This window comes from Nicotiana sylvestris, chromosome 10, assembly GCF_000393655.2.
Source record: "Nicotiana sylvestris chromosome 10, ASM39365v2, whole genome shotgun sequence".
Classification (NCBI taxonomy): Eukaryota; Viridiplantae; Streptophyta; class Magnoliopsida; order Solanales; family Solanaceae; genus Nicotiana; species Nicotiana sylvestris.
Window position 1 is genome coordinate 109,003,262 of NC_091066.1, and position 10,099 is coordinate 109,013,360.

Genomic DNA, 10,099 nt, shown 5'->3' on the forward strand with positions numbered 1-10,099 from the left:
TTTAAAACCCTAATGTTAAAACCCTAAAAGTTCAGTTTAGGGTTTAAAACCCTAATGCTGACTGAATGGAAAAAGTTCAGTTTAGGGTTTAAAACCCTAATGCTGACTGAATGGAAAAAGTACAGTTTAGGGTTTAAACCCTAATGCTGACTAAAGGAAAAAGTTCAGTTTAGGTTTAAAGCCCTAATGCTGACTGAATGGAAAAAGTTCAGTTTAGGGTTTAAAACCCTAATGCTGACTGAATGGAAAAGTTCAGTTTAGGGTTTAAAACCCTAATGCTGACTGAAAGGGAAAGTTCAGTTTAGGGTTTAAAACCCTAATGCTGACTAAAGGAAAAGTTCAGTTTAGGGTTTAAAACCCTAATGCTGACTAAAGGAAAAAGTTCAGTTTAGGGTTTAAAACCCTAATGCTGACTAAAGGAAAAGAGTTCAGTTTAAGGTTTAAAACCCTAATACTGACTAAAGGAAAAGAGTTCAGTTTAAGGGTTTAAAACCCTAATGATGACTGAAGGAAAGATTTCAGTTTAGGGTTTAAAACCCTAATGCTGACTAAATGGAAGAAGTTCAGTTTAGGGTTTAAAACCCTAATGCTGACTAAAAGAAAAAGTTAAGTTTAGGGTTTAAAACCCTAATGCTGACTAAAGAAAAAGTTCAGTTTAGGGTTTAAAACCCTAATGCTGACTGAAGGAAAGAGTTCAGTTTAGGGTTTAAAACCCTAATGCTGACTAAATGGAAGAAGTTCAGTTTAGGGTTTAAAACCCTAATGCTGACTAAAGGAAAAAGTTCAGTTTAGGGTTTAGTTTAGGGTTTAAAACCCTAATGCTGACTAAATGGAAGAAGTTCAGTTTAGGGTTTAAAACCCTAATGCTGACTGAAGGGAAAAGTTCAGTTTAGGGTTTAAAACCCTAATGCTGAATAAAGGAAAAGTTCAGTATGGGGTTTAAAACCCTAATGCTGACTGAAGGAAAAAGTTCAGTTTAGGGTTTAAAACCTTAATGCTGACTAAATGGAAGAAGTTCAGTTTAGGGCTTAAAACCCTAATGCTGACTAAAAGAAAAAGTTAAGTTTAGGGTTTAAAACCCTAATGTTGACTAAAGGAAAAGTTCAGTTTAGGGTTTAAAATCCTTATTGCTGACTAAAAGAAAGAGTTCAGTTTAGTGTTTAAAACCCTAATGCTGACTAAAGGAAAAGTTCAGTTTAGGGTTTAAAACCCTAATGTTGGCTGAAGGAAAGAGTTCAGTTTAGGGTTTAAAACCCTAATGCTGACTAAATGGAAGAAGTTCAGTTTAGGGTTTAAAACCCTAATGTTGACTAAAGGAAAAAGTTCAGTTTAGGGTTTAAAACCCTAATGCTGACTGAATGGAAAAAGTTTAGTTTAGGGTTTAAACCCCTAATGCTGACTGAATGGAAAAAGTTCAGTTTAGGGTTTAAAACCCTAATGCTGACTAAAGGAAAAAGTTCAGTTTAGGGTTTAAAACCCTAATGCTGACTGAATGGAAAAAGTTCAGTTTAGGGTTTAAAACCCTAATGCTGACTGAATGGAAAAGTTTAGTTTAGGGTTTAAAACCCTAATGCTAATTGAATGGAAAAAGTTCAGTTTAGGGTTTAAAATCCTAATGCTGACTGAATGGAAAAGTTCAGTTTAGGGTTTAAAACCCTAATGCTGACTGAAGGAAAAAGTTCAGTTTAGGGTTTAAAACCCTAATGCTAACTAAAGGAAAAGTTCAGTTTAGGGTTTAAAACCCTAATGCTGACTAAAGGAAAAAGTTCAGTTTAGGGTTTAAAACCCTAATGCTGACTAAAGGAAAAAGTTCAGTTTAGGGTTTAAAACCCTAATGCTGACTGAATGGAAAAAGTTCAGTTTAGGGTTTAAAACCCTAATGCTGACTAAAGGAAAGAGTTCAGTTTAGGGTTTAAAACCCTAATACTGACTAAAGGAAAGAGTTCAGTTTAGGGTTTAAAACCCTAATACTGACTGAATGGAAAAAGTTCAGTTTAGGGTTTAAAACCCTAATGCTGACTAAAGGAAAGAGTTCAGTTTAGGGTTTAAAACCCTAATGCTGACTAAAGGAAAAAGTTCAGTTTAGGGTTTAGAACCCTAATGCTGACTAAAGGAAAAAAGTTCAGTTTAGGGTTTAAAACCCTAATGCTGACTGGCTGGGGACAAAGTTCGAGGATACTAACTGACCTCTTTTTTTTGAATTTTCTCAGTTTAGTAGAAGATAAAAGGGAATCTTGTGGAAACTTACCTTTCGAGTGGATTCCTTATTGCTAAACTGTTTCTTGTATCCATGTACCTTCTTCTTTGGGTGACACCTGCTTCTTGCACGGTTGTCTTGGATTATACCTGTTTCAACTTCTCAAACAAAGAACAATTGTTAGTTCGGAAATGGCGGTTGGTTCGGTAACCTTGATTGTTCCAGTTGCCTTGTCGCGTCCTTATTTCTGTTGAGGAGTCCTACCATTGATTGGATTCAAACGGCGAAACCCTTTAGACTGCTTAGGCTTGTATTCCCAGATTCTGGGATGATTTGCCTCGTAAGGCTCTTTTTGGTCCCGTTTTGCTCGGGGATTTTCAATGGGGATTTTAATGGGTAGACTCTGTGGGGATTTGTACAAGGCGGTCTTGCCGGGGATTTGTTGCAAAGCGGACTTGCCGGGATTTGTTGGGAAAGCTCGCTGGGGAATTTTACAAAAGGATGGCGCTGTGGGGGAATTGTACAAAGGGAAGTTCTGTGGGGATTTGTACAAGGGAAGTTCTGTGGGGATTTTTACAAGGCGGACTTGCTGGGGAAATTTTTCTCCTTTTTTTTTAAAATGTAGTCGAACATCATGATTCATCAGGTTCGGACAAACGTGCAACCGAAACGAGGTATTTTCCTTCAAAACGGAATTTCGTGAAACCAAACCTGCCACCTATCCTTTCCGGTATATCTGGAACTCAAGGTTAAAAATGAAAGGGATTCGAAGAAAAGCAAAGAAAGGAGAAAGCAAACTTCAGAAAAGAAGTGTCCCTTTCGGGACGAAAAGACTTATCTGAGGAAAACAATGCTGACTTTAAATGGACATGACATGCTCTTTGGACTGGACGCCTGACCTTCAATGAACTTGCATTTCCTCTCGAACCAAAATGGGTTTGTGTTTCAAACCGGTGGAACTTTGCCGAGACTTCCTGGGGTGGAGTCATCTTTTCGGCCAACAGCGCCCTTTGCGGGTTTTCGCTAGTTGACCTCTCTCGTTTCCCTCCTTGCTGTCGCTTGATAGCACTCTTTACGAGTTTTTACTACACAAGCTCTCTCTTTTTGATTTCTCTACTCCCGTCGCCTCGCGGTGCCCGGAGGTTTTCACCGACGAGACTCTCTCATTTTATTTCTCTCTATTTACAGTGTACCCGTCTTCATTCGTGGCGCTTTTTGGCATCCCGTTACCTTTGGTAATTGATCTGAAAGGCTTGTGCTTGGCAAAGAAAAGTAAATGATACTAACTTCTAAACCGCTTGACGTTCCCCGGTTTCAATTTCAGGGTAAATGAGATTTTATTATTGGTGTGACTGAACCTCAGGGAGAGGCTGCCTACGTATCCTTTCGGAATCAAGTCAAACGTAGTTCAGGCCTCAATCAATGTTTTGTTTTATTTGTTTTTTTTTAAATGTAACCGGCTCAAAGGCTTGTAGAGAGAGTTGATAGTGGGAATAAAATCTTCAGCATTTCAAATGTGTCAGGACCGATGGGGTGTCATTCAGACGTAGTATCTCTTGACTGCATCTGCATTTACTACTGTTTCGGGGTCAATTCCTTCGATATCACCTAGATACAATGCTCCTCTCGGCAATATCTTCCTTATGATGTATGGGCCTTTCCAATTTGGAGCAAATTTCCCTTTTGCTTCCTGGTGATGTGGCAGAATACGCCTCAGTACCAGCTGACCTACTTCGAAATTCCTGGGTCGGACTTTCTTGTTGTAAGCACGGGCCATTCTTCGTTGGTACAACTGTCCGTGACAAACCGCGGCCATTCGCTTCTCATCGATCAAAGTCAATTGCTCTAATCGAGTCTTGACCCACTCGCTGTCTTCGATTTCTGCTTCGACAATGGTTCGAAGTGAAGGAATTTCTACCTCTGCCGGTATTACAGCCTTGGTCCCATAAACCAAAAGATAAGGAGTTGCTCCTACTGACGTGCGTACCATAGTGCGATACCCCAACAATGCAAATGGCAACTGCTCATGCCACTGTCGGGAACTTTGGATCGTTTTCCTCAAAATCTTCTTAATGTTTTTGTTTGCTGCTTCTATAGCGCCATTGGCCTTTGGCCAATAAAGAGTAGAATTCTTATGCGTTATTTTGAATTGCTCGCATACATCTCCCATCAAGTGACTGTTCAGGTTTGCTGAGTTATCTGTGATGATAGTTGCAGGAATACCGAAACAACAAATAAGATTTGAATGTACAAAATCCACTACAGCTTTTTTGGTGACCGACTTGAGAGTTACAGCCTCTACCCATTTTGTGAAGTAGTCGATGGCAACCAGTATAAATCTATGTCCATTTGAGGCTTTCGGCTTGATCGGACCAATGACGTCCATGCCCCAGGCGACAAATGGCCAAGGTGCATAAATCAAATCACCGTGCACCTGACACTGGTGACACTTCCGAACAAAACTAAAGCAGTCCTTTTCCATGGTTATCCAATAATAACCTGCTCGAAGGATTTTCTTTGCCAAGACGTACCCGTTCATGTGGGGTCCGCACACTCCTGCGTGTACTTCGTGCATGATCTTTCTTGCCTCCTCGGCGTCAACACATCTTAGTAGGTTGAGGTCCGGGGTCCTTTTGTACAACAATTCACCGCTCAAAAAGAAACCACTTGCATGCCGCCTAATGGTTCTCTTTTGATCTCCAGTAGCATGCTCGGGGTATTCTTGTGTCTTCAAGAACCTCTTGATATCATGGTACCATGGTTGTATACTTGATTCTGCCTCGATTACGTTACAGTAACCGTGCCTCTCCCTGATTTGGATTTCCAAGGGATCGACGTGGGCGTTGCCTGGGTAAGGTAGCATTGAAGCCAAAGTAGCAAGTGCATCTGCTAGTTCATTGTGACACCGCGGGACATACTTGAACTCTATTGATTTAAAATGCTGGCTGAGGTCCTCCACGTGCTGTCGGTAAGGAATAAGCTTGACATCCCGAGTTTCCCATTCACCTTAGGCTTGCCGGATAATCAGGTCAGAATCTCCCATGATTAGTAAGTCTTCGACATCCTGATCGATCGCCATATGCATGCCCATGATGCAGGCTTCATACTCAGCTGTATTATTTGTGCAAAAGAAACGTAGTCTAGCTGTGGTTGGATAATGCTAACCGGAGGGCGAGATCAAAATTGCCCCAATCCCTACACCTTTGGCGTTTACAGCTCCATCAAAGAACATCTTCCAAATATGAGCATTCTCCGAGACCACTTCTACAGTATTTATTTCTTCATCTGGAAAGTAGGTGCTCAATGGCTGGTATTCCTCATCGACCGGATTTTCAGCCAAATGATCTGCTAGCGCCTGGGTTTTCATTGCCGTGCGAGTGACATAGACTATGTCGAATTCAGTAAATAAGATTTGCCACTTGGCCAGTCTTCCAGTAGGCATTGGTTTCTGAAATATATACTTCAAAGGATCCAGCCTGCTTATGAGGAAAGTAGTGTGGGCTTGGAGATAATGTCTCAGCTTTTGAGCAACCCACGTCAGAGCGCAACATGTCCTTTCCAGCAGAGTGTATTTGGCCTCGTAGCCGGTGAATTTCTTGCTCAAGTAGTAGATTGCTTGCTCCTTCTTTCCGGTTATGTCGTGTTGCCCGAGGACGCAACCGAAAGAGTTCTCCAAGACTGTCAGATACAAGAAAAGTGGCCTCCCTGGTTCTGGAGGGACCAAGACTGGGGGATTCGAAAGGTATTCTTTGACTTTATCAAAGGCTTCTTGACACTCAGTTGTCCATTTAATCGCCGCATCTTTCCTTAACAGCTTGAATATGGGCTCACACGTGCTTGTCAGCTGGGCAATAAACCGACTGATGTAGTTCAACCTGCCCAACAGACTCATCACGTCTTTCTTTGTTCTCGGGGGAGGCAGATCTCTGATGGATTTTATCTTAGTTGGATCTAGCTCGATACCTCTCCTGCTTACGATGAAGCCCAAAAGTTTGCCCGACGGAACTCCGAAAGCGCATTTGGCTGGGTTCAGCTTCAAGTCATACTTCCTTAATCTCTCGAAGAATTTCCTCAAGTCTTGGATGTGATTATCCTGCGTCCTGGACTTGACTATCACGTCGTCCACGTACACCTCTATTTCCTGATGCATCATGTCATGAAAAATGGCAGTCATGGCCCTCATGTAAGTAGCCCCAGCATTCTTCAGACCAAATGGCATGACCCGATAACAATAGGTGCCCCAAGGCGTGGTGAAGGCAATTTTCTCAGCGTCTTCTTCATCCATCAATACCTGATGATACCCAACGTAACAATCTACGAAAGACTGTATCTCGTGTTTGGCGCAATTATCAACAAGGATGTGGATGTTGGGCAGTGGGAAATTATCTTTGGGACTTGCTATATTCAAATCTCGGTAATCTACACATACCCGAGTCTTCCCGTCTTTTTTCGGTACTGGAACCACATTTGCCAACCATGTTGTATACTGGACTACCCGAATCACTCCCGTTTTCAGTTGTTTGGTGATCTCCTCTTTAATCTTGTCACTGACCTCAGTTTTGAACTTTCGTTGCTTTTGTTGAACTGGAGGACAATCAGGATGAATCGGCAATTTATGAACCACTAGATCAACACCTAGACCCGGCATGTCATCATATGACCAAGCAAACACGTCTTTAAATTCAAAAAGAAGTTGAATTATCGCCTCTCGCGTTTTCTTGTCCGTGTGAATGCTTATTTTGGTCTCCCGGATTTCTTCAGGAGTTCCTAAATTAACCGGTTCGGTGTCATTCAGATTTGGCTTAGGTTTATTCTCAAAATGTTCCAACTCTCGGTTTATTTCCCTAAAAGCCTCTTCTTCATCATATTCTGGTTCTGGGTTCATTATTTCACAATTAAATAACTCACTGTGATCTGGGCGTGAAGTCCGCGAGCATGTCATATTTAAAGCCGCATTATTATAACTGAAAGAAAAGATAAAGGAAAAATAACAAAATCAGAACAAAGGAAAAATGGGAAAACCATGATGATTTTTTTTTATTTTTTTATTTTTTTCTTCTTGAAATTTGGAAGACAACAATGTTTACAAACTCAGGAATTCAAAACAACAATTAAAAGAAGAAAACATCCAAGTTATATCCTGGAGATAACTTGTGATGTAGGAAAGGTGGCAGGACAAGTCTACCCGGACTTCCGTCTAGTCGAGAATGGCGTGGCCTCCCAGTTTCGGAGTTTGGCGTTTTGCCCCATATATAGTATTTCGGCGGTGCTGGTGCCTTCTCCTAGTTGAACCATGTGAGCCTCGTAGAGCATTTCTCTCATTGCCCCACATATCTCCTCGATTTCCTCAGCCGTGAAAACCTCGTCGTCTTCTTCTTCAGTATATCTTGGTCCGACGAAAGTTTCATATAAAGTCGGCAGTGGACGAGGCAATTTCCACCCCTTATTCTTCCTTTTCCTTGCCCATTCTTCATCTTCTGGGGTCAGTTGAAAACCTATCCCAAAAAGTTTTTTGGCGGAAGGCAGGGTGATGGGTTCCGTTATTCCCTGCAATGTTCGTCTGAGCCCTTTTCCTGGCCTGAATCTGTGCCGGATCATCTCTTTAGACACCATAACCGATGCGTTAGACAAGAAAGGTTGGGGGCAAGGTTTTCCCTCTTCATGCTGCTCTGCTAACACAATCTCGAAAGCTTGATAGACCGTGTGTTCGCTCCCTTCTCTTGGTTCGAGATATGGGATGGATGGGTCCCGATAAATAGCATTCTCGTCTTCTCCATGGACCACGATCTCTCGGTCTTCGTACTCAAACTTCACCATCTGATGAAGAGTGGAAGGCACAGCTCCCGCCGCATGAATCCAGGGCCTTCCGAGGAGGAAATTGTAGGACGTGTCCATGTCAAGCACTTGGAAAGTTACCTCAAACTCCACTGGCCCTATGGTCAATATCAAGTCTATTTCTCCAAGGGTGTCTCTCTTGATGCCGTCAAAATCCCTCACGCAGACATTATTGGGGCAGATTCTTCCGGTCCCAATTTCCATTCTCTGTAGTGTGGAGAGCGGACAAATGTCAACACCTGAACCCTCATCCAACATCACCCGTTTGACGTAGTAGCCTTCGCATTTAACTGTTAGATGCAAGGCTTTGTTGTGTGCCGCTCCCTCTGGGGGTAAATCGTTCTTGCTGAAAGAGACTTGGTTGATGGCAAAGAACCTCTCCGTCATCTGTTCCAGTTGTTCAACCGAGGTTTCAGCTGGGACGTATGCTTCATTCAGGGTCTTGAGTAAGATCTTTTGATGCTCGGTTGACCTCATTAGCAGAGATAACATGGACACTTGCTCAGGGCACTTGCGCAGTTGATCTATTACTTCATAGTCTGGCATTTTCATTTGTTGGAAGAAAAATTCTGCTTCTTCGATGCTTATGGGCTTCTTTGGCGGGAAGCGTCTCCGTGTGGCGTTGTTCAGCTCTTGGGTGCTTGAATACCTTCCAATGAAAGTACTTTCCGGAAGTTCCCCTGTGACTTCTTTACCTTTGTACGTTACCAACGTCCTTTGATAATTCCACGGCACAGTGGACGGGTTGGTCATCGGCTTTTGTGGCACGCGTCCGATAACCACTGGCTCATTCAGCCGAGGTGATTGAATCGTCCCCCGGACCACATAGGCGCCTTTCGGTACGTACATAGATTTTGCCCTTTTGACCTCGAAGCTCTGCTGCTTCTCTGCTCGACCTCGTGGGATGTAAAGAACTCCATTCTTCACCGGCAACGCCTTCTCCTCCACCTTCTTTTCAGGCTAGCACTTTACAGTAATGGCCTTTTCCCCTTTTTTTGGTTTCTGGGTCATTTCAGGCTCTTTCCCTGCGTCGACAATGGCGATTATAGCTTTCAAAGCAGGGTCAAATTCTTTGTCTTCGCAAATCATTCCGATCAACGGCCCATTATTGTGAGCAGGTAATGGATTGTTAGTCACATTTGGGACCTCCTCGTCCCTCAGCACTATTTTCCCTTGCTCTATTAAATTCTCGACCACTCTTCTCAATGACCAGCAGTCATTTGTATCGTGCCCCTAGGCCCCTGAATGATAGGCGCATCTGACACCGGCTTTGTAAGAAGGTGATGTCGGGTTGTGCCTTGTCTGAGGGACTGGCTGCAGGAAACCCCACTGGACTAGCTTCGGGAACAAAGTAGAGTATGGCTCACCTATAGGCGTGAAAGTCCGCCTTCTAGGTGGTTCCTGAGGACGGAAATTATTTTGCGGAGGCTGTGGGTTATAGTGGTTGCGGTATGGAGGCTGATTTCTGGGAGGTGGAGCTTGGCCTCGGTTGGCTTGTTGTGGCGGATGGACATAAGGCTGAGTGTTCATAACCATGTATGGTTGAGGAGCATATGTCATGTTTTGGTGGGGGTAGTAGTGTTGTGGAGTCCTCTCTGGAAAACGGGGCCTGGGATTACGATATTCCCTTGCTTCCGATGCTGCCATAACCGTTTCCTCTTTTTTCTTCCCTCTTGCCATTCCTCCAGACCCGCTTTGGACGGCTTGGGAGGTTGCCCTTATGGCTTCTTGAATCAAAATCCTACCCATTTTTAGCCCATTCTCCACCATCTCTCCAATCTTAATCGCTTCTACGAACGGCTTTCCCATGGCTGACATCATGTTTTGGAAATAGTCAGACTCTTGAGCCTGGAGAAAAGTAGTGACCATTTCCACCTCATCCATGGGAGGCTTCACCCTCGAAGCCTGCTCGCGCCACTTAATAGCATACTCTCTGAAGCTTTCTGAAGGTTTCTTCTTCAAGTTCGACAGAGAATTTCGGTCTGGTGCGATGTCGATGTTATACTGGGACAAAATCTCTAGCGAGATCATCCCAGACATGCCATCGGGACATGTACTGGTCCATGT